General features: G+C 50.1%; 1 protein-coding gene across 4 annotated transcripts in view; it reads left to right on the plus strand.

Moving 5' to 3' along the window:
* The first annotated feature begins 836 nt into the window (after nt 1-836).
* TSPAN18 (tetraspanin 18) overlaps nt 837-27,879 on the plus strand; it is a 200,226-nt gene continuing 173,183 nt past the window's right edge. For 3 of the 4 annotated variants that reach the window (XM_030917946.1, XM_030917945.1, XM_010371029.2), the window contains exon 1: nt 837-1,157. The gene's annotated coding sequence lies outside the window, so the exon portion shown is untranslated. The remainder of the gene's footprint in view (nt 1,158-27,879) is intronic. The other variant, XM_010371030.2, reaches the window with a different exon arrangement.

Raw genomic sequence — 27,879 nt, forward strand, 5'->3', positions numbered from 1 at the left:
GATGGGGTGTGGAAGCTTCAAGCTGGGACTCCAAACACAGTTGCCAAGGGAAGAAAGTGGACGGCCCGAGCCCTTGTCATCAGCACTTTCACTTGGGCTGTCAGCTTTGATCTGCTTGCTTGTCCGTTTTGTCTGCGGCAGGGCCGGGTAGTTGTTTAGAGGAGGCTCCGAGGTTAAAAGTCTCAGGCAAGTCATGTCAGGGGTTGGAACGAGCCGGTGCTGCTGTGGCAGCAGTACAGAGAAGAAAAGATAAGCTCCCCAGCCCCGCAAGAACCTCAGCCCTGAGGCCGGAGACACAGATCGCGCCCCTAGCAATCAAGTTATTTGCATCTGACCTGGGGTCAGGCCCCTCCTTGCTGAAAGTCCCCTTTCTTATCTGCAAATCAAAGGAGGGTGTGTTCCCCAGGCTTTCAACAGGTACTTCTCCCGGCAAAGGGAAGCCCAGGAGCCCGGACGGGACCGAGGATCTCACCCCAAGCCCTGCGGTTGGGCCCTGGGGTCAGCTGAAAGTTCCCCTGGAATAAATACACTTCCGGTCCAGCATGCCCCTCTCCTCACTCCCGCAACGGTATTCCGAATTCAGACGCAGCGAGAGCCTGCGAGCAGAGCGGGAGGTGGTCGGAGGCAGAGGAAGGGGAGATGGGCAGAGGGTGGGCCCAGGGACCCCCACACAAGGCCTGGACGCGGGGCTGGAGGCGGAGGCCGAAGCTGGCGGGAGGCGAGGGGCAGCCCGCGGAGGAGACGCGGTTCTCGGCAGCAGCGGCGGCTGGAGACGGGAGGGGCGGAGGTTTGGGGAGGCGGAGGGAGCGCGAGGGAGGGGAGGGACGGACGGCGGCGGAGGTGGGGCCGGCGGGTTGGCGGGCGTGCAGCTGCCGCCGGCGTCGCGGGGCTCCAGGCTGCGGGGCGGACGTAGCGCCGAGCGATCCACCGCGGAGCCGCGCGAGGCCGCCCGAGCCCCAGCCCCGGCTCCGGTCCCAGTCCCCGCTCGGAGCCCCGAGCGAGCGCCGCAGCCTCGCGCCGCGGTTCCCCGTACGCGCCGCCACCGCCGGGAAGGCAGCCGGCGCCGGGCAAGTTGCGAGCGCGCCCCTCCGACCAGGAAAGTTTCCCCACCGCCGCTGGCGGGAGTTGGCGCGGGGTCTGGCCGCCGCAGCTGGAAGGTATGGGGCCCCGCACCTCCGTGCCCTCCGCACGCCGCCGCCGCGCCCCCGGGGACCTGGGGACCCCCGCGCGCCGCCCTTGGGGTGCTGCTGGACGCGACCAGGGAGTGGGGTGGAGTAGGGTTCCCAGGACGGTCCCGGGAAGCCCAGCAACCAAGTTCCACTCAAACTAGCACGCCGGGGCTGGGGGGCCCGGGGACGGTCTCGCCCCGTGCCTGCCACGAGTCCGCCGAGGGCCGGGGGCTGCGCCCAGGACAGGTGCAGAGCCGGTGGGCTCCCAACGCTCCGGGTGGGGAAGTGGGGGCTTCTGGAGAACGGCGTGGGGTGGCAGGTGTGGTTGCAAGGTTCGGGGTTTCGGCCAGGGCTGCGCCTGGAAAGGGGCTGCGCGCCACGCCACTCGGTAGGAGGACAGGGAGGGACCAGGGACTGGGAGCGGCGATCAGGGCCGGGAGGGCTGTGGGGCCCGGCAGCGGCACGGAAGGCAGGCTGCCTTTGGGGTCCCTGGCAGCGGGGCGGGGCGGAGGCGCCATGCGTTCCTCCAGGAGCCCCGTTATTCCTTAGGTGTGTGCGGTTTGGGGAAGCGGAGACTCCGTGGGGTGCTGGGTGGGTGGGAGGCTCGGGCACGTCCAGATTTAGGGGGCAGTGGGAGCCAGTTGGGAGGGTGCTCGGCTCGGGTGGGATCGCGCCGGCTCCGGGTCCTGCTGGAGTGAGGTGAGTGGGCTCCCGCCAGGGGGCGCACTGCTCCGGCCCTCGCCCGCAGGAAGCGCGTTCTGGCTCCTGTGAGGCAATTGCGCAGACATCCAGGACGCAGGGACCACAGACACCCAACTTACGCGGGGTCCCGCCCTGAGGAGCCCGCCCTATACTAGCCAGACGGGGGAGCGGGACTGAGGGTGAGGCGAAGGGTTCAGTTATAAACTGCGCCGTGGGCTGGAAAGGCTGGGAGTCAGATGTGATTTTTGTCGGGGAGGCTGTCAGGGCAAATGGATGATTAAGAAATTTACCCCCAGAAAAAGACGTAAGAAACTACAGCTGCGAGTTGGTGCAGAGAGAGTGGGTTGGGGAATTAACTTTTTAACGGTTCTTGGAGTTGCAGAAACCCAAACCCCAAAATGCATGCACCCTTTTTGTAAAAGTTGCACCTTTGTCCCCTGGATCTGGCCGAATCCCAGTCTGGTGAAGGCAGAATGGGGGTCTTGGGGTATCCTCTCTCTGGGCACAAGTAAACTGGGAGGCATAGGGTGGGCGGTGGGGGATGGGGCCTTAAAGACTTCAGCAGTCCAGGCAGAAGTGTTAAATTTCTCAGCAGTCAAAGAGCCCTGGCCCCCACCCCCACCCCCTGGGTCTGGGGTCTCTAGGCCACATTCTTCTGGTCATTTCACAGTTATTGGTGGAAATCTGCCCTGGGTGCCAGTTATCTGGCCTCAGGGTCCCTGTATGTTGAGTCTGTGTGTCTGTGCCTTGGGAAGTCGATGGCTGCTTGCATCTGTGAGGAGTGTCATCTTTGTCATGTGCGGGGCTCACATTGAAGGGATACTGGAGGGACTATTGCCTCATCTTTCTCTCCAGTTCCCTCACCCCTCCCCTCATCCCAAGTGAGTGCAAAGGAGCAAGTCATAGAATGTGCCGTGGCCTCATTGTGGTTGGTAGAAGTTTTCATCTTTCTCTTGGCTGGTAACCTGTGCTCCTTGGGCAGCCCCCCTCCTGCTCCCATGTCCTTAATGTCCCTTACAAAAGTGGGGGAAATAGGGGTCCCTTAAAGAGATGAGGTTCCTCTGTTCAGTGTAGTCTGCCACATGTTTTTGTTGGATGCTACTGAAATGCTCCAGGACAAAGTTGCCATAAAGACAGATCAGTATGATTTTTATTTTGAATAGAAGAGGAGGAGGAGAGAGGAGAGAAAGGAAAGGGTGGAGAAACCTGCTGTCTCTGGATAGGTCTTTAAGACATTCCAGGGGGCTGGAAAACAAAAGAAGTATTTTTGTTGTGTTTTGCTTTTAGTGACTTTTGTTTTTCTGTGGAGGGAAGCCTGCCTGGACCAACCCTGCCTTGGAACCTGCCTGGGAGCACGGGGCCCCTAGAAGGCCAGCGTTTTCCGTGCTCTGTCCCTCCCCTCTTCTCCCCACCCCCACCCAGCTTCTCCTGAATTGGAGAGGGAATTGAAACTCCCCAAGGGCTACTAAAGTCTGTGTTTGGGCTTGAAGTATCTTGTGTGGGCTCAGTCTTCTCCCAGGCAAACTACAAGATCCCTGATTTAGCAACATTTCAAGTCTTGGGCACTCTGTTTCCTTGTCTCCCTTGTCCCCAAACCCATTCAAACAGCCAGTATTTGTGGTGCTTTTACCCAACCCCAGGCTGAAATAGTAGCACATCATTGAAAGCTCCAGGACACTTTCTAGAAGCGGAAGTTAGTTGGGTTTAGGATACCTTGGGATTGGGTTTAGGACACCTTGGACTAAGTCCAGGAAGGAACCCTCTGCTCTTTAAAAAATGAGATTTTAATGGTCTGAGGGGTGCGTTGGAGGGCAGGGTGCTGGGTAGGGATACAGGATTAATTCAAGGATTTGTGGGAGGGGGTGCCAGGAAGAAGGAAAATAGCAGATTTGAAGTCTAGCTCTTCTGGGTCATCCATGTGGCCTTGGGCAAGTTATTTCCCCTCTTGAACCTGCTTCCTCAGTCTGTAAAATGAGTATATTGGCTGAGGAGATTCTGAGCCATCTTGCAACTTAGAGCAGGAGAGTCTAACCTTATAGGGGTCTGGGCAGCCCTGCTCCATTCCTTCCGCCTTCCATTCAGTGGAAGGCGCCTCTGTGGGCTGGCTTGCCTCTCTCTGCCCGCCTGTACACAGCAAAATCCTGCGTTGAATGAATGCAGCAGTTTCAGAAACCAGCTCCTGTCATCAGAGCTGAAGGACAGAGTGCCCAGCAGTTTTGGGTAGAGAGGAGAATGTCTAGAACCAGTCCCTGCTGGGAGCCCCATGTTAGTCTGCAAGCTCGCACCCCACTCTTCCTTGGGAAGAGCCCTTTCAGTTCCTGGGCTGCAGGTTTTACAACCTCTCCCTTTCCGGAGGGCTGCTCTTCTGGCCTGTTTCATCAGCCATTGAGAGGGAAAATCAGGAACATTTGTTCATGCTCAGCTGGGGTCCAGCTACGGGAGGGAGCCTTGGAAACCAGTGCTCTGGCCCCACGGAGCAGATGACGCCCATCGATCAGGCATTTCTACCACCTGATGCCGTTGAGCCATTGCACCAGCTTGGGCTCCTCCTGCCACCCAGGCTGGCATCTTGGACCTGCATTAGCACTCCGTTTGAGGGCGTGGGGGTGGATCATGAAACACTTTTTGTGAAGAGTGGGAGAGTAAGATGGTGAGCCTGTGTTTGCAGCTGGCAGGGCTGGTCTTTCATCTGGGCGCTTGTTGTCTTAAGATCCAGCCCTTGCCCCTGGTCTGCACCCAAGACTACTGCCTTAGTTAGTGAATTCAACAACTTAGAGATGAGCAAAAACGTGTTCACTGGTGGTGGGCAAGTATGTACAAAAGGCAACAGGATGGAGCAAAAAGGTAGCTGAACCAGGCATTAGGAGACTTGTGTTCTAGCCCAGATACTGTTACAGATGGAGCAATGTGGCCTTGTGTGAGTCACAGCGCCTCGCTGAGCCTCAGTTTCTCTATTTCTTTAGAGGCAGCAGTGCAGGTGGTTAGACTGCCTGGATTTGCCTGTCGGCTTTATCCTTCATATCAGTTGTGTGACCTTAGACCATTTAACCCCTGGTGCCTCCATTTCCTGATTTGTAAAATGGAACTAGTAATACCCCATCAGATTGTTGTGGATAGTCTTTGAGATGAAACTAGTAAAACATTTAGCATCATGCCTGGCATGTAGTAAGTGCTCAATAAATGTTCACCATTACCATCATTGTCATGATTATCATTATTACTATTGTAAAATGGGAGGGATTAACTTTGATTAACTTTGGTCCTTTCTAGTTTTCTGGGGCTGGATTGTGTGTGTGTGTGTGTGTGTGTGTGTGTGTGTGTATGTGTGTGTGTGTGAGAGAGAGAGGAACAGAGAGAGAAAGTCTGTCTTTGGGTTAGAAGGCAAGGGTGAATAAGCTGCTTTTTTGGTTCTTTTCTCTGCCTCATTGAGGGGCTCCTGAATCTTGTGACTATGCTTATGGTAGCCCCGCCCCCATGGCAAGAAGCCCATTTTGACGTCACTGACAATATCCTGGCTCCTGGCAGTTGAGGGATGATATTTCAACAGCTAGCATTCACCCATCCTTTCCCTTCTACCCTTTGTTTCCCACCCTTCACCATGGTATGACAACCATATGTGCAGGTAATGTGTTTAAGCTGATCAGCCTCTCCCAGAGTCACCCAAATAAAAGCCTGTCTTCCTAGAAGACACTTTCGACTTTAAGATAAATAATCTGGTTCTTCTGTTGTGTTGCTTTATGTCTGGCTGGCCCTAAATCCCTTTTTGTGTTCTGCCCATGGTCTGTTCCAAGGATGTGGGCTGGGCCAGGTCTGTGGCCTAAAGCTTTGGACCTTATTGACCATGCTGGCTAAGGCAGCCTCTTCTAGCAGCTTGAGAGGGGACAGGCCAGCCAGGCTGGGCCTCTGCCTCATCTTGTTCCAGCAAGGCTGCTGCTCTGAGATATCCAGAGATGATTATCATGGGGGCAGACACTTGGGGAATGCTGCCTGTCCGCCAGGAGCTTGACAATGCCTCATCCTGTCTCCGCCTACAAGGATGGTTTAGATATTGCCCCCATTCTGTAGATTAGAGAGTGAAGGCTCAGAAGAGTAAGTGGTGGGATTGGGATTTGATCCTAGGTTGATCTGATTCTCTATCCTGTGTGCTAAACCACTGTATTATATTTCCTCTTGTATCGAAACCTCCTGTGAGCCGAAAAGCCCCAGGAAAGATATCTCTTAGACTGAATCAGGCCCCCTCCTCCCTCCCTTTGATCATCTTCCAGGCTCAGAGCACCTTATGAGATTCTGTTTTTGTCCTGCGTGGATTACTCAGGCATCTTGGGGACAGTGATGAGTAAGAGTTTTTTGGGACATGGCTGTTTATGGAGGGGTTAGAGGGGGGGTGATCTTATTAAACAACAAAAGATTGTAATGGAAAGAGGATGCATATTGGAGTCACAGATCTGAAATTTGAATCCTGATTCTGCAATTTACTGGCTGTGTGGCCTTGGCTTCCTTATCTGTGAAAATCAGAATAACGCAACCACAGATGACTCTAAAATCTCAGTACCTTAACAAAACGATTAACTCCTGATCACATTACTTGTCTAACATGGGTCTCTGTTCCACACGGTCATGCAGGGACCCAGGCTTCAAAGATGATGACTCCACCATCTTTGTAACTGCTCCTTCTAAAACATGAGGCATCCAAAGTTACTGCTGATGGGGAAGAGGGAGAAGGGAGAGCCACACTAATACTCAGCTGCTTTGGCCAGGCCGTGACACACATCACTTCACCTCCAGTACCTTGGTCAGAACTGTCATCTGGCCCCAAACCAGCCCCCAGGGAGGCTGAGAATGTAAGGAAGTACATGGATATTTGATGAGCATTAAGTCTCTGCATTTACATTTACCTTAGTAGAGTGCTTTAAGATCAATCGAGATGATGCATTTAAAGCTTCTAGTATAGACTGGTATGTTGTTGGTTGTTAACACATAGAAGCTTCCTTTCCCTAATAATCCCTGATGTGCATTGCTCTTTATAGATTACAGACTGTATATATTGAAATTATTTCTGGGCAGATCATATTGTGCCTATAATATACCAGAGGGAGGTGAGTCCATGCATGGCAAGGGCACTAGAAGCCAGGCCCTGGATCTTCAGCCCAGTTCTCCCATGACTTCCTTTGGCTTACTGAAATTTACTACTCTGAGAACGTTTTCCAGCATGTCTCCCAGGTTGTTTCAAAACCCACTTCTGCTCCTGTCTCCTCCCCCCATTCCTCAATAGTGTGGAGTATCTGTATTCATTTTATGGATGGTGAGGAGGGGAGGTTGCAGGAACTATCTGGAAACTAAGGGAGAAAGTTCTGGCCATGAGGTGAGACAAGCCAGAGTCATAGGTATTCATAGTGAGAGCCATAAGAATTGGGGCATCACATTTGGGCTGCTTGGGGAATTGCTGTGCAGCCAAGCTTTGGGGTATCCCTCCAAGGCACACCTGGTGCTACCTGCAGCTCCCATCCACCTACGTACCTCCATGCTGACCCATTGTGTCCTTGTGAGAGTGGGCAGGGAAGTGGAGGGCCCTGCTATAGTTTGGTTTGTTTGACCTTCCAAATCTCGTGTTGAAATTTGATCCCCACTGTTGGAGGTGGGGGGTGTTTGGGTCATGGGGGCGGATCCCTCATGAGTGGCCTGGTGCCCTTCTTCAAGTGAGTTCTCATGCTGTCAGTTCCCAGGAGAGCTGATGGTTAAAGAGCCTGGCTCCTCCCTGCCCTCTCTCTTGCTTCCGCTCTCACCACGTGATCTCTGCACATGCCAGCTCCCCTTCACCTTCCGCCGTGAGTGGAAGCAGTCGGAGGCCTTCTCCAGAAGCACATGCTGGCACCATGCTTCATGTACCACCTGCAGAACCATGAGCCAAACAAACCCTTTTCCTTTATAAATTACCCAGCCTTGCATATTCCTTTATAGCAACACACACGGACTAAGATGGGGCTCTAGGAGGCTTTCCAGGTATGCTTTTCTGTGGACAGTAAGATGTCCAGACCTAGGTTCAAATCCTGACTGCTCTATTTAACACTTGTCCATCTCTCTCAGCCTGTCTCAGTTTTCTCCTCTGCAAAATGGCAAGAATACAGGAAAGCTAAAAAGCGAGTCAAGTGCCTGGCACATAGTAGGTGTCATGTTTGCACCTCTTCTCTCCCCCTTGAGTAAGAGGAAGAGCTGCCCTTGGCAAGGGAACAGTGCCTGGGGAGATGCTAGAAGTGGGCACATGTGCTTGGACTCCTGGTCCTTGGATGGAGAGGCACCCACTTCCCTTCCCAGCAGCCTTGGGCTGGACTCTTGTGTTGGCTTCCATCTGAAATGGGAGAAGAATTTGGAGCCCTGGGTCTTGGATTTAGGCCCAACTTTTCATGTCTAACTCCTACAGCAGGTGCAGGGCTGGAGGTGTTGCTGAGATAGGCTCCTCCTGTGTTACTGCCTCTCCTTCTGGGGGGACAGATTGCAGCGTGCTCTAGTGGGCCAAGTGCACTGGGCCACCTGCTGCCTGACATTTAGGGCTACCCCAGCAGGGCAGGCCCGGGGAACTTTCTCATTGGCTAGTGTCTTAGCCCTTGGGGAATGAGGCATTTCTCCAGTCAAAACAGAAACGCCACCCTGCATGGTCCTTGTGGGGAAGAGCTGGGCAGGCTGGACACGGGGAGTGGAGGGCCTGCGGTTAGGAAGAGGATGGTCTCTCAAGACAGGATTCTGAGATGTGCATTCTTCTCCTGAGCATAGTGGACACTTGTTCCTGGGGTCACTGAAGAGTGCAGTCTTCCCCTGCAGCTGGATTTACGCTGACTCAGGCACGGAGGCCAGGGATGGCTGTGACTGTGGCACCTTGGGGCCCTCAGACACTTCACTCACTCCTGCATCCACTCCTCGGCTTCTGTGGTGCAGGGGCAGCAGCTCTGAGGCAGCTCCATAGCTCTGTGAGATGGCTTATTGGTTTCTTGCGGCAGCCGTGACAGCACCATAAACTAGGTGGCTTAAAACAACAGAAACTTATTCTCACAGTTCTGGAAGCTAAAAGCCTGTAGTCAAGGTGTTGGCAGGAACATGCTGTTTCTGAGGGCTCTAGGGAAAGGTCCTCTTTGCCTCTTCCTAGCTTCTGGTGGTTACTGTCAACCCTCTGTGTTCTTTGGCTTGTAGATGCCTCCCTCCATCATCGCATGACATTTTTCCTGTGTGTCTGCCTCTCTTCTTCTTATAGGGACACCAGTCTTGTTGGATTAGAGCCCACCCTAATGACCTCCTCTTAACCTGATTACATCTGCGAAGTTCCTGACAGCCAGGAGGTAGGCTGTCAACATATCTTTTTGGGGTACACAGATCAACCCATAGAGGTGGTAGTATTATTGCTCTATTTACAGTCAAGGAAGTCAGCGCAGAGAGGTTACGTAATTTGCCCAGGTTCATACACCTATATACAACTAGTAAGTGACTGGTAAATTACTCTCTGTACATTTCATTCCTCTTACCGTTACAGTAGGTTTGCATACCTACCTCGTGGCCTAGTCCTGAGCATCAAAGGAGGTGAATGTCTGTGTCAAAACACACTCAGTCCACAGCTAAGTGTTTGCCAGTTGTGTTATCCGTCTTTGCTCCCTAGATGGGATGTCTCCCCGGAAACATCAGCGTATAGAAATTACAACCAGTTGGAGCTAGAATGTTTTCTAGAAATAATTGTTTGAGTTGACTGAATGAAAGGCACCATTTGCATTCTTTCAACTCGCCTTTCTGGAGTTGCCTGCCAGCTCCATCTCCTCGCAAGTTGAGAATATCAGATGAGATGAATTTTTCTTGCTTGATAATTTTCCTGGGTTCCATTTTAGCACCAGAAGTCATGGTGGCTTTTGCAATTTGGGCTTCTCTCCCCAGGAAAGTATCTGGGCATTTGAATAGGGAGGGTCCCTGGGAGGCTCAGTAGATGACTCTCAGCTCCAGAGCCCTTCCCTCGGGGCAGGGAGGGTTTGGGGGTTCAGCTGTGGAGGCTAGAGGACTCTGATATGCAGCCTCATCTGGGTGCAAGGAAACAGGGGAGGCAACCTGCTGTGGAGGGTTAGGACACATTCTGAACACAGCGCCTGGGTTCAAACACCAGGTCAGCCTCACACTATGACCTTTGTTTGATCTTTGACAAATCACTTAAATTCTCTCTGACTCCGTTTTAACTCATCGGGGTTGATTAAAATGCATAAATATATCTCTTGGGATGGAATGTGGTACATGAAAAGTATTCAGTGAATGTTAGGATTACTTTAAATATTTTATTTGTCATCTGTTTTCCTCCATAGAGTGAGGGCGGAGATGTTTCTGTTTGGTTTTCCACGGAGCCTGCAGTGTGGAGCTCAGTCCCTGGGGTTGAACCGATGCTCATATGCTGAATGAATGAGGAAATAAATGATTGAATGAGTAGATCCTTAGCTATAGCTTCTTTGGGATTCCATCCCTCCTTGCTATGTACCAAAGCCTCTGCCCCTAAGCCCCTCTTATGTGGGGTCATGGGGAGGCCATAGCACCAAAGCCCAAAGGGAGCCATAGAATGCCATGAAAATGCTCAGGGCATCCAGGACAGAAGGGCCACCTCATGGATGCAAAGGACAAGTTGGGTTGGAGGATGAGGAGAAGCTGAGAAGCGGGGCTGGGAAGATTGTGGTCACCGCAGGAAGCAGGTCGTGGTGGCTGAGTGGGAAGATCACATTCAGAATGTGGGGTTTCTCCCATGACACAGCCACCAGAGGCACTCCCCGACGTCTCCAGCACACCAGAGAGGCCCGCCCTTCTCCAGTGTGGTAAATCAATAGGCGTACCTCATTTTAGGGAGCCCGATCTATGAAAATGCCAGCTGGATTCGAAAGTCTTCATTCAATCTATAGTCAAGTTAACTCAAAGTTTCCCACTGCTTCCTTCTGTCTTAAAAATAAATTCCATTGACGGAAGTTCAGCTTACACACTTTGTTAGGAAAACATCTGCTGTGTAATGTGGTCATGTTAGCCGCCTTGCTTAAAACCCTTCGATGGATTCTCGGTTGTGTTCAAAAGGCTTTCATGTGGCCTCTGCCCCCTCCCCAGCCAAGTCTCACTCCGTCTTCTCCAGCCCATCTGCCGTTTGTTTTCTTCTCTTGCCCCTACCTTCATGGACAAGTCTTTGTGACCTTCCTCCCCTGGACTGTTTTTCCTTCCTCTTTAGTTACCTGACGCCTCCTCATCCTTTGGATCCCAGCCCCTGCATTACTTCCTCCAGGAAGTCCTCCTTGACTTCCTAATGGGCCAAATTCCCCATCTGTAGGCTCAGATGGCTCCACAGTCCTCTCCTTGGTGGTATTTTGTCACTCTTGGATGATTGTTGACTTCTCTGTGTAATTTTTTTTTCCTAACATCTATTTCCTCCACTTTGGTGTAAGCCCAGGAAGGCAGGGGCGGTGCCTGTCTGTTCATCCCTGTATCCCAGGCACCTGGCAGTGTCTCAGAAGGTGCCTGAGAAATTCTCTCGTCTTCTCTCCATTTTCTCCTCTGCAAGCCAGTCTTTTTTAGGTTGTTCTGGTGGCTACTGGTAATCCTCCGTGTTCTTTCGCTTGTTGATGATCACAGCTAATATGTATTGATTACTTGCAGGGTGCCAGGCCCTCACAAATCAGATCTCATCCACCAATAGAAGAGTTTTTTACAGTGGGAACGCTGGAGCCCACCGGACTTGAGCCCCAGCTTTATCACGTACCTGCTCTGCACCCTTGGACAAGCTCCTCAACCTCTCTGTGCCTCATTTTCCCATCATAAAATGGGACTAAATATAACAGCTAACTTATGAGTTGTGAGGATTACATAAATTAATTCATGTAATATTTGTTTTTCCAGTTTTGGAGGCTGGAAGTCCATGACCATGGTGTTGGTAGGTTTGGTTTCTTCTGACGTCTGTCTCCTTGGCTTGCGGATGGCCACTTTCTCTCTGTCCTCACACAGCCTTTCCCTGGTGTCTCCTGTGTGCCCAGAGCTCCTCTTCTAAGAATACCAGTCAGATTGGATTAGGATCCTTAAGGCCTCATTTTAACTTAATTACGAAAACACTCACATTCCAAAGTGCTAGGGGTTAGGGCTTAAATATGAGTGTGCAGGGAGCACAATTCAGCTGCTAATATCGTCTAATTCAGTACTCTATCCCCATTTTATGGTTGAGAAAACCAGGGCACAGAGAGGTTAAGTCACTTGCCCAAGGTCACATAGTGCTAAACAAGTATGGGAGTGTAAAACCCAGGTAGTCTGAACCTGGAGCCTGCACTCCACCACCAGATGGTCTGTTTCCTGGCTCTGCTCCTCTGTGGATCCCCACAGTCTTCCCTTTTGGAGCTGGTTTGTTTCTTAACAGCAGAGTGGGGAGGAAATCAGGATCCAGGGGTCTTTGTGACTTATCTCCTGGTCCTTTGCTCCCACCCAGCCTTGAATCCCTCGTTTGGTGGCAGCCGCCAAAACTACGAGGGAATGGGGGCCTTTACTTCTGCATCTAGGCTGTGAGGGAGGTGGAGGCCGCAACGGGGTGGGATAGTAGTCAGAGATCCCAGGAAGTGAGGGAGGTTTCTTGATTCCAGGGTTTCCCTCTTTCCATATCTTTTTTTTTTTTTTTTTTTCCAGGAGTTATCTGCTCTTTGAAAATAATCATGTCTGGTTGGGCACGGTGGCTCATGCCTGTTAATCCCAGCACTTTGGGAGGCTGAGGCGGGCAGATCACTTGAGGTTAGGAGTTTGAGACCGGCCTGGCCAACATAATGGAACCCCCATCTCTACTAAAAATACAAACAATTAGCTGGGCATGGTGGCGGGTGCCTGTAATTCCAGCTACTCAGGAGGGTGAGGCAGGAGAATCACTTGAACCCGAGAGGCAGAGGTTGTAGTGAGCTGAAATTGTGCCAGTGCATTCCAGCCTGGGCCACAGAGCCAGGCGAGACTCTGTCTCAAAAAGAAAAGAAAATAATCATGTCTTCCTGGTGAAAGACTTAGGAAAAAATAAAGAGTAACAGCAAGAGAATGTGGAAATAGAACAAAAGCATATTCAATGGAAGGTCACTCTCAGTCTTACACTGGTCTCTGTGCCCAGAGAAAGCCCTGGGCTGCTCTTTGGGGTTTCCAGCCTGCCTTCAGGCCAAGAGATTGAAGTGGGTGCTTGAGGTTGGAGGAACCGGAGGGAACAGCTATTCACCAAAGCCATGGAGGTTCTCCTGGGTAGACCATGGGACATGGGAGAGGTCCGTCCTGTTGGGATGAATGCCTGGCATGCCACTGCATGGCCTGCCATGATGCAGTCATTCCCGACTGGTGGATTGAGCTGCTTGTCTCATGCACACCCCTTTCCTGTTGCCCCACCAAGCAGAGACACCTATGGTAGGGTGGCCACCAGGTCAATGGCCTATTCTCTTTGTCATGGTTGCCTGGCCCTCTCTGATCTCTTCCTGCCCCTTGCCTATCCCTGCTTGGTCCCCGCAAATATCATCTTGGCCTTTTCATCTCGTGGGGTGCAGGGGCCTGGGCTAGGTGGGGTTTGGGAAAGAGCCCTTGGGACCCTTTGGGGAGGATGTGTGACCGGGAGACCTGTGGGTCAGGACAGGGCATCTCTACCTTCCTCCAGTGTGCGATGAGGTGTCAGTTGGCAGATCAAAGGGCTTTTTGTTGTTTTATTTTCCTTTCCAGAGCCTTCTTGCTGGGAAAGCAGGCTGTAGAACCAAGGGGAACAGCTGCCACCTGTGTGTCCTGTGAGAGGGCAGGGCCAGCCAGGAGTGTGGGGCATCTGGCGCTGCTGAGGGGCTGGGACTGGGCCACAGGTGGGAGCTTTCCCCAGGGGACTCTGCACCTAGAAACTGATGGGAATGTAGTGGCCGACCACAGAGGCTGTGGGCCCACAGCAGGACAGGAACACCTGCGGAGTATTAGCAAAGAGTTACGGGAGCTGCCCCACAGCCCCACCCTAGCCTGTGAATTTCTGTCTTCCACTGTTCCTCAAATGGAGTGATGGAGGGAGCACTGGACTGCGAGTCCAGAAAGCCTGAGCTTTAAGTCCAGTCTTGGTTTGGTTCTAACAAACTCTTATCTTCCCTCCGGACTTGTTTTTTGAGACAGAGTCCCGCTCCGTGGCCCAGGCTGGAGTGCAGTGTCGCGATCTCGTCTAACTGCAACTTCTGCCTTCTAGGTTCAAGGGATTCTCCTGTCCCAGTCTCCTGAGTAACTGGGACTACAGACATGCACCACCACACCCGGCTAATTTTTTTGTATTTTTAGTAGAGACGGGGTTTTGCCATCCCTCTGGATTTCTCGTCTCTCATCCGCATCACGGGAGTGGGGCTGCTTGTTCTCCTTTTAGCTCCAGAGCCTCTGGGTCTCCCCTGAGAGTCTCAAACGGGGAACATGACCTCGGAGCCTTGTGTCCCCTGGAGAAAAGCTCTCAGGAAGCCAAGGCGTGGTTGTTGATGGAAGTGGGGATGCTGTTTAAATAAATTAAGAGCCGAAGAGGACAATCCGTGGCATTCTTTTGAAGAGCTGGGATGATATGCATAACAATCCCTCCCTTTCATTTGATAATTTCTCCTTCTCAAAGCAGTTTAATGAAAGAAAGTGTCTGAAGATTTGCTGCACAATGAGCTCAAATACAAATATTCTTTTAAAAAGGTGGTTGCTATGTAATCGAATTTAAATAATGGGCAATTTTTGTTCGTAGTCTAACCACTTACAAAGGTCTATTCAAACCTGTCTGAGACGTGTGTGAGTATGTGTGTGTGTGTGTAAAGAAAAATGACCTTACTGATAGAATCTTTTTGGAAAAAATAATAATGATGATGATAATATAGTTAAAGTTGTGTGTATGAGTTGGCACGTGTCTGCTGGTGAGACATATGGGATTAACATGAAATGCGCTGCTAGAAGGAAGTTCTAAAGGCAGCTGTAGAGTCCTCCTGGCATTTGAATGGGTGCTGTGAGCAAGAGAAGCGAATAGTTTTGGAGTCCCATGGATCTGGGTTCAAATCCTGAGTTGGCCCCTACCAGCCACATGACCTTTGGCAAGTTATTTATTCCTTCTGAACCTTAGTTTCCTCATCTAGAAAAAAAGGGACAGCAAGAACAAGATCAAGTGCCTAGCGTGGTGCTGGGCATGGGAGCGACCTGCCAGGTTGGCCCCTTCCCCTCCCCCCTGCACCCTTCTCCTTCCCTCTCCTCTCTCTGCTCTCTACTCCCTTCCCTTTTCTTCCTTTTCCTCTCCAGAAACAGCAGAATTTTTCCATGTACACACGAGACCCATATACGTTATAGCTCATTCGATGCCCAGCAAGCCAATCGGAGTGGGATTTTTATCTCCATTTTACAGAATGGAGACCTGAGGTGCTGCAGTTATGGAATCGGGTAGATCACCCAGCAGGTGGAGGGGTATATGGGAAACAGGAAATATTTGTCGGAAGCATAGCAAGGCCTGGCCTTTTCCCTTGTATGGAAATATTTGCCTGGGTGGTATGTGGAATGCAGAAAGGGTCCTTGGTGTTGCTTGGAGTAGCCTGCTTCCCTGCTACCCTCCTTCCCTTCCTTCCTTCCTTCTTTCCTTCCTTTCTTCCTTCCTCCCTCCCTCCCTCCTTCCTTTCTCCCTTTTTTCCTTCCTTCTTTCTTTCTCCTAAAGAATTTTCCCTCCCTCTTTGCCTTCCTTCCTCCCTCCCTCCCTCCCCTTCATCCCTTCCCGCCCCTCCCTTCCATTCACCTTCCTCACTCCTCCCTCCCTCCCCTCCCTCCCTCCCTTCTCCTTCCTTCCTTCCTTCCCTCCCTCCCTTCCTTCCATTGTGTGCACTAGACTTTTAGTGAAGGTTTGAAGCTGAGGGTCGTCCATCCAGAGAGTAGTGACATGTCATCCAGCCCAGCAGTGCACAGTGGACTGGTCTGTCTTAGAAACTGCTCAGCCATACTTGCCGTAGGAGCTCTCCCGGGTCCCTGACTCAGACTCCTCTTGTTCACTTCTCGTGTCTCAAGCTTCTTCCTTGTCTCAGGCCTGCTCTGTCCCTCTCTGAGGCCAATCAAGGACACAGAGTGTTTCTGCTCCCCTGGTCTCGCTTGGAGGAGCCCCTGCCCCTGGCATGGTGACTGAGGCTTGGTACCGCTAATACGAAGAGAGCAAGAGGGTGGAAGGAGATGGCCTCTCCAGCACCCAACTCCTCATCCTTTCCTGCCATCCACTCTCCCATTGACAGAGACCCTTTCTTATGGGCCCTGGCTGGGGCCTTGGCTGAGGACATGATGGACCCACAGGCTGGGCCCTCCTTGTCTTGGATCTGCAGAGGGATGGCTTCATGGGGGGCCTGGCATCTGCTCTCACACTCCTGATGCTGCCTGATTCCCCGGGACTGAATTGCACTTCAGTACATGGAGGCTTCTGAGGAAACATCCTTCCAAGAGTCCTCCACGGGGGCTGGCAGACCATTTTCCTGAGCCGCCTCTCCCTGCCTGCCTCTCCAGTTGGTCAGGGGAAGCTGTCAACAAAGGCAGCACTTCCCCCTAAAAACTCAGTAGCCAATGATGCGTCTGGGTACATGCACGTGCACTCGGGTGGGTTCTGTCAGGCCCTGAACTTGTACCTTAAGCCATCACCAAGGTTTGCATCAGGAAAAGTGTGACATGAAAGGCAGAGGGTAACAGTGTCTTTGGGGTGAGGCGCAGCAGGATTAGATCAAGCACTTCTGCCAGTTCAGTGGGCAATAGAGCCGTGGGGTGCAGTGGTTAGAGCCGAGGCCTGAGGTCAGGACATTGTGGACGCATTCCAGTCCTGTCTCTCTCTGGTTTGTGTGACCTCGGGCTGGTTACATCTTGGTGCGTCCTTGTCCTTCCATGTGACATGGGAAAACAGCAGGCAAGTGGTTGGGGAGAAGCCGAGCGCGGTGCTGGTGGGGCTTCTGCAGAAACAGCCGAGTCCTTGGAAGTTTGAGGCCTCGTGGGAAGATGTGTGCTCAGGGCTCGGAAATCCCCAGTTTTCGAGTTGCCCTTGGGTCATTTCCCATCAGCCCTATTCTGCCACCTCTGAGAGCAACAGGCAGACTCCCAAAGCCTGCAGCCCTTTCGAAAGTTTCTGCAGTTGCTGGAGTCCTGCCTTACTTCCTGGTTGTGAACGGGCATGCCAGGTGCCTTCCTCGGGCCCAGAGCTCTGTAGAAGGAAAAGAATTCAGAGATGAAGATAAAACTGCTCCTGATGGAGGAACTGCTGTTGTAACACCACCCAAGTACCCGGTTTGGGGTACATTTTGCTGAAAATGGCCTCAAAAAGGCAGATTTGCAGATGTTAGGGAATTTTTAGATATTTTATTTTAGTTATTATTTTTTCAATTTTCAGTATGAGTGAGGGGAAAAGAGCGAGAAGGAGCCATCTGGCCTGGTTGAGGGGAGAAAATGAGATTGCTTGGTTTTCCTTTGCAGCAAAATGCACTGTTTTTCTGCAAATGTTAATAAAGACAGAAAGCTGTGAGACAACAGTAGCCTCCTGGGCTGCTGCTGGAAACACCTCCAGAGTGGGGCCTCCTCCCTGGGTTTGTGTGTATTATCGCTTCAGAAAAGGCCAGTTTTCAGGGATGTCAGATCACTAATCTCAGTTGCATTCGAGAAAACCTCTTTCTTCTAGCCCAGAGATCAACAGGGGAACGTCTGCTCTGGGCTGCAGTCTTGTCTCAGCCTGGGTGCTGTCTCCCCTGTTTACTGCTTAGCCGGGAAGAAGTGAAACAGATGTGATTGGTTTGAGATGAATGAGGTTACCATCATGTTTCTGGCCTTCCCAGTGGTTCCTAATTGGTTGCAAGAAACTCCATGGAGTCGGAGGAGAGAGCTCTGGCTTAGAAATGGGGGTGTAGATTCAAGTTCCAGCTTCGACCCAGCCTCATTACATGACCTTGGACAAGGCAGTACTCGTCTCTGGGCCTGTTTACCATCTGTAAAAACCAGGGCAAAAAACCAAAACCTAACACACAAACAAAAACAAGCCAGGGTTGGGATAAATTATCTTCACAGCTAGCTTTGCAGGGGTGGCATGGGAAATAGAATCAAATAAGCCGAATAATGGGGTCAGGTGTGGATTTAGTTCTTTCCCTGCTTCTCTTATAGTCACCCTGGGTATGAGAAGGCTGGGCTGCTTAAGAAAGTAGCAAGGGTACTTTCTTAAGTACCTTTGGTACTGCTACTCCAAAGAGCAGGGGTAGCATGGTGTGGTAGTACCTGGATGGCAGACACTTTTCATCTCAAACGCCAATGCTGATCGATTGGTAGGGCCTGTCTGAGTGCAGCTGAAGGGTGGATGAGCCTGTTTTACCCAGGCTCAGCAGGAGGGAGTGCCAAGATCAATTATTGATGTCTGTCATGGTTGGAGGAGGGTGGAGTGCTAGCGAACAATAGATGGGGAATAAATGGGGGGATCTTTGGGGTGCTGGGTATAGAGCGTAGGGACTGGGGCACTTGAATGCCCTGTCACTGGCTTTGTTGCTCTATGACCTAAGATGAGGGTCCAATATGGGGCTGAATTTCAAAATAATCATAAAATAATCATGCATGGGCATCTTTCTTCTTCAGGAAGTCTGGTTGGTACTGTAGAGTTGAGCTAGTGCATTGCTGAGCATGTGTATTTTGAAGAGGCCATTCAAGTGATTTTAATATAATTTCATCCTGGTGGAGAAACAGTAAATAAACCACTGACAACCTACTCAGGCTCCAATTCACTCATCAGTAGAGAGTAGGGTTTTCCTCATTGTACTGCACTGGAGCCCTGAGGCTCCAATGAGCTCACGGAGAAGATGGTCTGAGCAGTAGCTAAAATAAATGAAGTGCACAGGCCAAGGATACAAAATGATGGCATGTATGATTCTACTTATATAAAGTTCAAAGTCAGCAAGAGAATCTATGGGAGTCAAAGTCACAACAGTGATGCCCTTTGAGCATGAGTTGGGGGGTGTCCAGGAGGGGCACGAGGGGCTTCTGGGTGCTGGTGTGTTCATCCTCTCATCCTGGCTGGTGGTAACATAGGTAGGCTCAGTTTGTGAATGTTCGTTGAGCAGTACACTTCAGATCTGTGTACTCTTCCCTCTCTGTTATACTTCGATGAAAAAAATTCTATTAATAAAACAAAAAACAGCTAAGCTGATTCTAATCAGTTGAAAGAGTGAGAGAAGGTGCATAAAACCCCAGATTTCGGGTTTCCTTGACGCGTGGCATGGTCTGGTGGCAAATGTGGGGTGGGGGTAAGCAGCAGCCGCCCCACGTGGGTGGGGCATGTTGCTGTCTTCTGTTTTGGTTCGGAGTTCCTGCTGGGATTTGAGTGTGAGACCCAAGACTAAATGCTTCTCTCTGGGACTCCCAGCCTCTGTCAGGGAGTCTTTGCAGATGAATGTTGGGTGAGTTAGAAGGGAACAGACGTCTCCTGGTCATACTGGGGTTCAATCCTGACTCCACCTAAACTTACTATCTTGGTGATTTGGGGTGAGTTATTCAGCCTCTCTGAGCCTCAGTTTACCCACTTGTAAAGCAAGGAGAGTAGTACCCCACACCAAAATATTGTTTTGGCCAGAAGCAGCTGCTCATGCCTGTAATCCTAACACTTTGAGGGGTAAGGCGGAAGGAATGTTTGAGGCCAGGAGTTCAAGAGCATCCTGGGCAACATCGGGGGCCCTGTCTCTACAAAAAATAAAAACAACAAAAATGAGCTGCAGGTGGTGGTGCATGCCTGTTGTCCCAGCTACTTGGGAGGCTGAGGCAAGAGGATTGCTTGAACTGAGGAGTTAGAGGCTGCAGTGAGCTCTGATTGTACTGCACTCCAGCCTGGGCAACAGAATAAGACCCTCTCTCAAAAAATAATTGTTTTGGGGTTAGGGCAAGATTATGATTAGAAAATGCACACTGTGCCTGGGCAGCAGAGACGCCCAGCAGAGCTTCATTTGCCCACTTTCCCCACTGCCTGCCTGGTGCTACCCCTTGTGCCTGTCAGGAAGGGAGACTCAGTTCTTGGGGAGGAGTCACCTGCACCCAGCTTTCCTGTTGCTCATGTCAGGGTGAGATGTGGGAAACCCATTCTTGGGGCCCTGGCAGTTCCCTCCTCCCTGGCCCAGCCCTGTGTCCCCAGCCAGCTGGCATTGAAGAACGAGGCCTTTCTCTGACTGGTCAGGGCTAGAGGCCCAGGCGAGGTGGTGGCTGTAGCTCCCAGCAGCTGATTCTGCTGGCCACAGCGCCAGGCTATCCCACAGGCGAGCATCTGCTTTGCCTTGTGGGGCAACCGGCAACTAGGAACATGCCAGCTCCCTGGCGTCTTTTCTCCATCCTGCTTGCAGCAGCCAAGAGCAGCCCTGCCTAAAAGAGACAGCTCTCTGGGGCACAGAACTTCAGCAAGGAGCTCGCTGCTTTAATCTCGGCTGCCTTCTCAGCTTTTTTAAATCCCAGATATCCCTTGGGCAGGGAGATGTGGGGACCAAGGGACTTCCCTCTTCTAAGACTCAGTAGCCTTATCTGGAAAATGGGTGTGAATCGTAGCAGCCTCTTAGGGCTGCTACAAGGAGGGACTATTTGTACTGAGCCTCATTGCTGCTCAGGAATCTTAAATATGATCGCGAATATGACTGTTGCCGTTGTGACTGGTTACGAGGCAGCATCAGGGGAAGCCATTTGGGTTGACTTTGGTATAAAGGATGTGGTTTGAAATGGCCTGTGTCTCAGAACAATCTGTTTTGGTTTATTCTACTGTGGGAATTTGAGAATGACCCAAATGTTTCTCCTCTCCCCCACCTCTCCCTCTCAGCACTCAGATTTCCTCACTCCTGCACTCATCTCCTCGTGCACACTCACAGGCTACCTTCACACTTGCTCACTCTCATCTTTCCACACTCAGAGTGCAGGTGGAACTTCCAGTGGCCCAAATGCTTTTCCTTCTACCTCAAAGGCTCACACTGTTTCCACTACACACACACACAAACATGTATGCATGGTCATTCTCACACTGAAACTTCTCTCCCTCTCTCTCATCCCCCTAGTTCTCTCCCTCACCCACAGCAGAGCTGCAGGGTCAGAAGACTCGGTTCTCCCTCTGTCTCTTACTAGCCAGCTCTATGGCTGTGTGATATGGGCCAAGTCACTCAGCCTCTCTGGGCCCTGGTTTCCTTCCTCTCAAAACAGACAAACTACTTGTTTATGTTTAGAGAGATCATCATTTTCTGGCCGGGCATGGTGGCTCACACCTGTAATCTCAGTACTTTGAGAGGCCAAGGCAGGCAGATCACTTGAGGCCAGAAGTTCAAGGCCAGCCTGGCCAACCTGGTGAAACACCACCTTAATAAAAATACAGAAATTAGCTGGGCATGCCTGTAATCCCAGCTACTTGGGAGGCTGAGGCCCAAGAATTGCCCGAACCCTGGAGGTGGAGGTTGCAATGAGTCCAGATTGCACCACTGCACTCCAGCCTGGGTGACAGAGTGACACCCTTTCTCGAAAGAAAAAAGAAAAAAGATCAACACCTTCTTCTGCAGTATTTCAGATGATCTGAGATAAGGTTCTTTCTACATCTTAAATTCCATGACTCTGCCAGTGAGTGGACTGGATCTTATTAGGCAGACCGTGTGCCAACCTGGAATTATATCAGTATTTTAGCCTTTTCCTGGTACTGAAGAGACATTGCTTGATTTCAAGCTAGAAACTGACACAAGGTCGGGAGAAAATGCAAAGTTCAAGACGGTGATTCACTCTTCACTTTAGAGAAGCCACGGTGTCATGGTGCCGCACTCACGTTTATTCTTCTCATTTCCTCCTCCTGCACCAGCAGAGATGACTTAGGGAAACAGAGGCAGCAGTCAGGTTGCCACTGTGAATGGGGGGTGGGGGGCAGCGGAAATCAAGACAAAGATTTTGTGTTTCCTGCACCACATCCACTAGAAGGATCCACTTCCTTTTGGTGTGTGTCCCTCCTCCCCACCCATTTCCAGGGACAGAGAGCTAGAATGCATCGAGAGCATACCACCTCCTGTGTACTGCCCTGTTGAATCCTTGCAACAACCCTACATGTTAAGTGTGGATCCATTCCCATTTTAGGGATGGTAAGACTGGTGTATGGTGAGGCTAAGTACCTGGCCCGGCATCATACCGCGTGTCTGGCAGAGCTGGGTCTGCAGCTGGGTGCTTTGGTTCTTGAGCTAAGCTTGTGACCACCAAACCCTGCAGTCCTGAGTGGCCCTGTGTCAAGGTGGAGTGGAAAGACACAGGATTTCAAGATGAGAGGCTTGAGTTTTAATCTTGCTCTGCTATTAATTTGTTAGGAGCCTTGAGTGAGTCTCTTATCCTCTGATGCTCAGGTGCCCCATTTACAAAATGGAGAGAAAACTAAAACCTGTTGCTCAAGATTACGGTGAGGCATGAGGGAGGTAAAGTGCCTGGGACAATGTGAGTGCTTCCATATGTCAGCTCTTTTCGTGGTTTTTGGATTCGCCTTGGCAAACTTTTTTGCTAGGCATGTGGGCTTGCTACCTGGCATAGAGGGCCCCACCCTGGAGTTAGAATAATTCATTCCCAAGTGACATTGCACATAGGTCATCATGATGCCTTTGTATAAAACCCATTTGGCCACCGGAGTGTCTTGGGGACTGCATTTCAAGCACTAAAGTGGAATGAATGAGGGATAATTTTGTGCAGTGGTATTCAACTTTACTTGTAGCCACAGAACTCAAAGTTCCACGTGAAACTTTCTTTTTTTTTTTGAGATGAGTCTTGCTCTATCGCCCAGACTGGAGTGCAGTGGCGCAATCTCGGCTCACTGCAACCTCCGCCTCCTGGGTCAAGCAATTCTCTGCCTCAGCCTCTCGAGTGGCTGGGATTACAGGCACCCATCACCACACCCGGCTATTTTTTTTTTTTTTGTATTTTTAGTAGAGACGGGGTTTCACCATCTTGGCCAGGCTGGTCTTGAACTCCTGACCTTGTGATCCGCCTGCCTCGGTCTCCCAAAGTGCTGGGATTACAGGCGTGAGCCACTGCGCCCAGCCCACATGGAACTTTCAAATGTGAAATTGCTCAAAATGGCCTTGCCCTGTTGAAGCAGGCATGGGGGCTGCTCCACCCTCCCCAACTCACCTCCTCACTTTGTTATCTCCTAGGGAATCCCTGGGGAACCCATTTTGAAAACCACAGGCCATCAGGTGACAGATGATGAAACTGAGGCCCAGAAAGGGGCAGTAACTCACCCAGGAATCTGAAGCAGGCACTCGGTTAGAATTATTTTCATTAGCAGCATCATTTTCCTTTTTTATAAGAGAGCTTTCCTGTGTTTCTTTTGGCTATTGATCTTAATTAATCACCTAGAGATGTGTCTTTCAATATTGACACTTAGCAGCTGATGTTTCTGAATTATTCTCTCTCCTACCTTCCTCATAGTCATAGATAAAGGCTGGATGGATATTTATTGTTAAAGCTAGGAAAATGGGGCTTTTTATTTGGAAGCTTTTGAAACACTGTATTTACCCAAATAATCCTGCCTGAGTCTGCAGGTGTTTGGAGACCCAGGAAAATGTATTTGATGAAATAAATGAATAAAAATTGTGACCAGAGTGAATCCCCATATGAGACGGTTTGTAGGCGATCTTAAGAGTCCTATTTGAATGCGGTGTCTCTCTCCACTTCCCACATCCCCCCTTTTGCAGCCCCCACATCAATTTGGTGTTCTAGACCACGTGGCCTTCTTCCTTCAAAACCTAATTTCCATACGGATTTAGCCAGCAGTGACCAGCTACATGAAGAGCTTTAGTGAGAATCAATAGGCGAGGTCCCTGGAGTGGGCTCTACACTGGCTGCATGTGAAACATCCCAGCTAGGATGAGGAGCAGCGAAAGAAAGATGGATGCTTGCAAGACATCTGGGATATTGGATGTTTAAGGGCAAGGTGAAGTGACTCAGTGAGGTTCGGTGACTTGGCCAAGGTCACACAGTGACTTACAGACAGTGCCCTCATCCTCTAGGGTTCCTAGGCTGGTGCCCTTTCCAACACACTGAACCATTTCTTTGCTGAAAGCAGACTGCCCTTTGCTTTATTATGGAAGTAATAAACCGATTATTTAGTGTGGCCAAAGACAGAGAAGGAGCGAGCTATTAATTAGAGGACGATTTTTAGGGCACATAAATGGGCAATGCTATCAGAGCAGGTAGAGATCACCCATGGTGTGTCCAGCCGTCCCTGACTGATGGGAGGTTCAGGAACGGAGAAGACCTGGTGCCTGCCAGTGAGCGTGGAAGAAACACATGTGAATTCAATTCAAGGCTGGCGAGGCTTGTGCTTGGCTCCCCGCACACTTTGTGTTCTGGGAGTGGGTGGAGAACACAGTCTTCTCCAAGCCTGACCCTGGCAGCCTGGCAGATTTCATTTCTTCCTTTTCTACTTGGGAGGCAGACAGGCTCCGGGGCCAGGCTGCCTGGGGTTCAGATGCTGGCTCTTACTGCGTGGATCTGTGATCTTCAGCTAACTGCTTGTGCTTGTAGAATGGGGATAGTAACAGTACCTTTCTCACAGTGTGGTGGTGAGGTCCTAATGTGATAATCTACAGCACACATACATGCTTAGGAAGTGCCTGGTGGGGTAAGCAGGCAGTTTGCATTACCTGTTACTTTAGGGCATCTTAGAAGGGGGTGTACTTGTTTCTGCATTTAAATAATAATGTTTATCACTTTCTCTGATTATAAAAGTCACACATAAGGCTGGTGCAATGGCTCACACCTGTGATCCCAGCACTTTGGGAGGCCAAGGTGGGTCAGCAGTTGAGGTCACTTGAGGTCAGGAGTTCAAAACCAGCCTGGCCAACGTGGTAAAATCCCATCTTTACTAAAAATACAACAATTTGTTGGACATGATGGCAGGTGCCTGTAATCCCAGCTACTCAGGAAGCTGAGGCAGGAGAATCCCTTGAACCCAGGAGGTGGAGGTTGTAATGAGTCAAGATCACACCACCGCACTCCAGTCTGGGTGACAGAGTGGGACTCCGCCACCCAAAAAAAGGGAAAAAGGTCACATATATACATATCTCAGCTACCTAAAGCTAATATTTTGCGTATGTTTCTTCCCAGTTGTTTCCCTGTGTATTGTGTATGTTTGCATGTTGTTAAGTAAAATATATGAGAAGCCAGTGTTTTGGACTGAACTCTAGCACCAGGCCCCAACACACCAACCCAAAATGGAGTCATTCATGCTAAAGTTTCACCTTATTAAACTGAAACCTAAATTGTTTACTTGTAAGATCTGACCTTCCAGGAAATCAGGAGGAAGATGATAGCTTAATCTCCAAAACAGGCCAGTTTTAGCTAGTGTGATGAAGTCCTCTCTGTTTTAACCAATACAAGGAAAGTGACTTTAAATGACCAATCCACATTTTGTTCTTTGTTTCTGCCTTCTTTAGCCTTTTCCTGTCTATAAAGCCCATCTCTTCTATTCAGCTCAGCAGAACAACTTTCTTTCTTTCTTTTCTTTTTTTTTTTTTTTGACACAGGGTCTCACTCTGTTGCCCAGGCTGAAGTGTGGTGGCTCTATCTTGGCAAGAGAGCGCCTTTCTGTTTTGTAGATGGGATGCTGCCCAGTTCATGAATCACTAATAAAAACAAATGAGATCTTTACAACTCAATTTGTTGAAATTTTGTTTCTCTGACAGTTTGTGTGTGTGGGTGTGTGCACACACATATGTATGCATACATATATCTATCTCTATCTCTATATAAATGAGTATGTGTTATCAGTATAATTTAAAAAATAAAATCATGATTCTCATAAATCTAGAATGAACATGGGTCAAAGATTGATTTAATGAGGAGGCCAGCAGGATGGAAAAGCTAGCTCTCAGGAGAATTCAAGGAACAGTGATTACGTAGGCATTGGAGAAAGAATGCCTGAATATGATGGCTGGATTGGATATAAAACTGGTTAATGCCCTATAAGGCAAAAAACTGTAACCTTGGGGCTTATCTGTTTTACCAGCCAAAAAATCTACAAGTTCATGTGTAACTTTATACAAAGTTACATTCCTCTAGAATCCCCTGGATAATTACAGGATCCTTGGGTGGGCTTGCTAAACAGCACTCCAACATGAGGTTGAAATGACACAGGCCTCTCTTTGCCTTTTTCCCACATTACAGATGATTTTTCTTAACAGTATCCATATATTCTTTTTGATCATATGCTAGAAAACACTGTGGGCCTCACCTTTCTCAATATTATAGCGCATCCATTTTCTTTTCTTTTTTTTGAGACAGAGTCTCACTCTGTCGCCCAGGCTGGAGTGCAGTGGGCTCACTGCAACCTCCGACTCCGTGGTTCAAGGGATTCTCTTACCTCAACCTCCTGAGTAGCTAGGATTACAGGCACGTGCCACCACCATGCCCGGCTAATTTTTGTATTTTTAGTAGAGACAGGATTTCACCATGTTGGCCAGGATGGTCTCGATCTCCTGACCTCGTGATCCACCCTCCTCAGCCTCCCAAGTGCTGGGATTACAGGCGTGAGCCACTGTACTTGGCCAGCGCATCCATTTTCAAAAGAAAGCTTTGACCTGCTCATAAACCCAGCTTGACCCACCCTCTGTGGGTGCCCCCAGCGTCTTGCTGGGGGTCCCAGGGTAGCTGGACTCGCTGCTGCCACCCTCACATTTTATCGTAATCACCAATTTCCCTGTCTCTCCATTCGAACTGAGTTTTTTCAGATCAGGGATTTGTTGCGCTGAACTGGCTTCCTGATCCCACTGTCCCAAGCATCTATTATGTGAGCACATAGTGATCGACTTCAGCGTGGCTTGCTGAGTGAATACACGTGGGTTTTAAGATGCCTGGCTTTTGTCAGTTCAAAAAGATAAGCTGTGCTGTTAGGGACCGGCAGGGACTCCTCTCCTGGAGTATTTGAGTCAAAGCAGCTCCCACCCCTCATGCAGGGTGACAGCCTATCCACTACTCCTATCTCGAATTCTGCCATTTAATTGTATTTGGACGCAACACCCTCAGTCTGCAAAACCAGTCATGCCTCTTTTCTCTAGGACTCTTGACCGAGCTCTCTGGTTTTCTAACTTTCTTTCCTAATCAAGGTCTTAAAGGGGTAAAAAGTTCTTGGCCTTCTAAAGCTAAGGAGGGACAAGTGTGACTTGAAGGATTAATCTCCACGCTATGAATTTTAAAGCTCTCTGGTTCCACGTGTTGGGAAAACCCATCAAAATGCTAATGACTCTGCAGTCTTGCCTCCTGCGGACCTTTTCTGCATTAGAATATATTTACATGGACTTGAGCAGGAAGCACTACAAAGAGTTGGGGTGCAGTTTTCCCAGTATTCCACCACAGCCCTGTGGGTTATAAAGTCTGAATTAATAGCCCCAGTTGCGGAGAAAGGCTGTGGTTGGCTGTGGGGCTGGGCTCTTCACTCAATTCCAGTTTCAAGTTCTCAGCTTTCAGCTTCCTTGCTAGCTGCAGGGTGGCCAGTTTAGAAACATCTCTATTACTGTCATGTGGCTTTTTAATACTGCTTCTCTCCGAGGCAGACTACCCTTGGGCATGCGTTCCTGTGTGTTTAATACTGCACACTGCGTCCACGTGGAGTTCAAGGTCTGGAACATGTTGAGACACAATTCATACCAAAGCCAACTTCAGCACTGAGGCAGTCTCTGTTCTTCTTGAACCATGTGCCAAAGCACTGGCTGTGCTTGTTACCTTTGAAAGCCTTGGTATCTTTGCTCAAACAGCCCAATGACCCAAGATGTAAGATCTCAGATGTATTCTTGGGAGGATGAATACTATTGTGTTGGCCATACCTGGCCCCTAATGCAGGCTGGACTTAATGAGTGCCGTGACTTGGGCAGCTTTGGCTCTGTAACTGTGGATAAGATGCCTGACGCCTCTGAGCTGTGCAGTGTAGGAGAAGGAAGAGTGCAATTTAGATGAAAAGGGAAGTCCAGTGGATAATCCTTGTCCTTACCTCCTTGAAGTGATGAGAAAG

Source organism: Rhinopithecus roxellana, chromosome 15 (assembly GCF_007565055.1).
Source record: "Rhinopithecus roxellana isolate Shanxi Qingling chromosome 15, ASM756505v1, whole genome shotgun sequence".
Classification (NCBI taxonomy): domain Eukaryota; kingdom Metazoa; phylum Chordata; class Mammalia; order Primates; family Cercopithecidae; genus Rhinopithecus; species Rhinopithecus roxellana.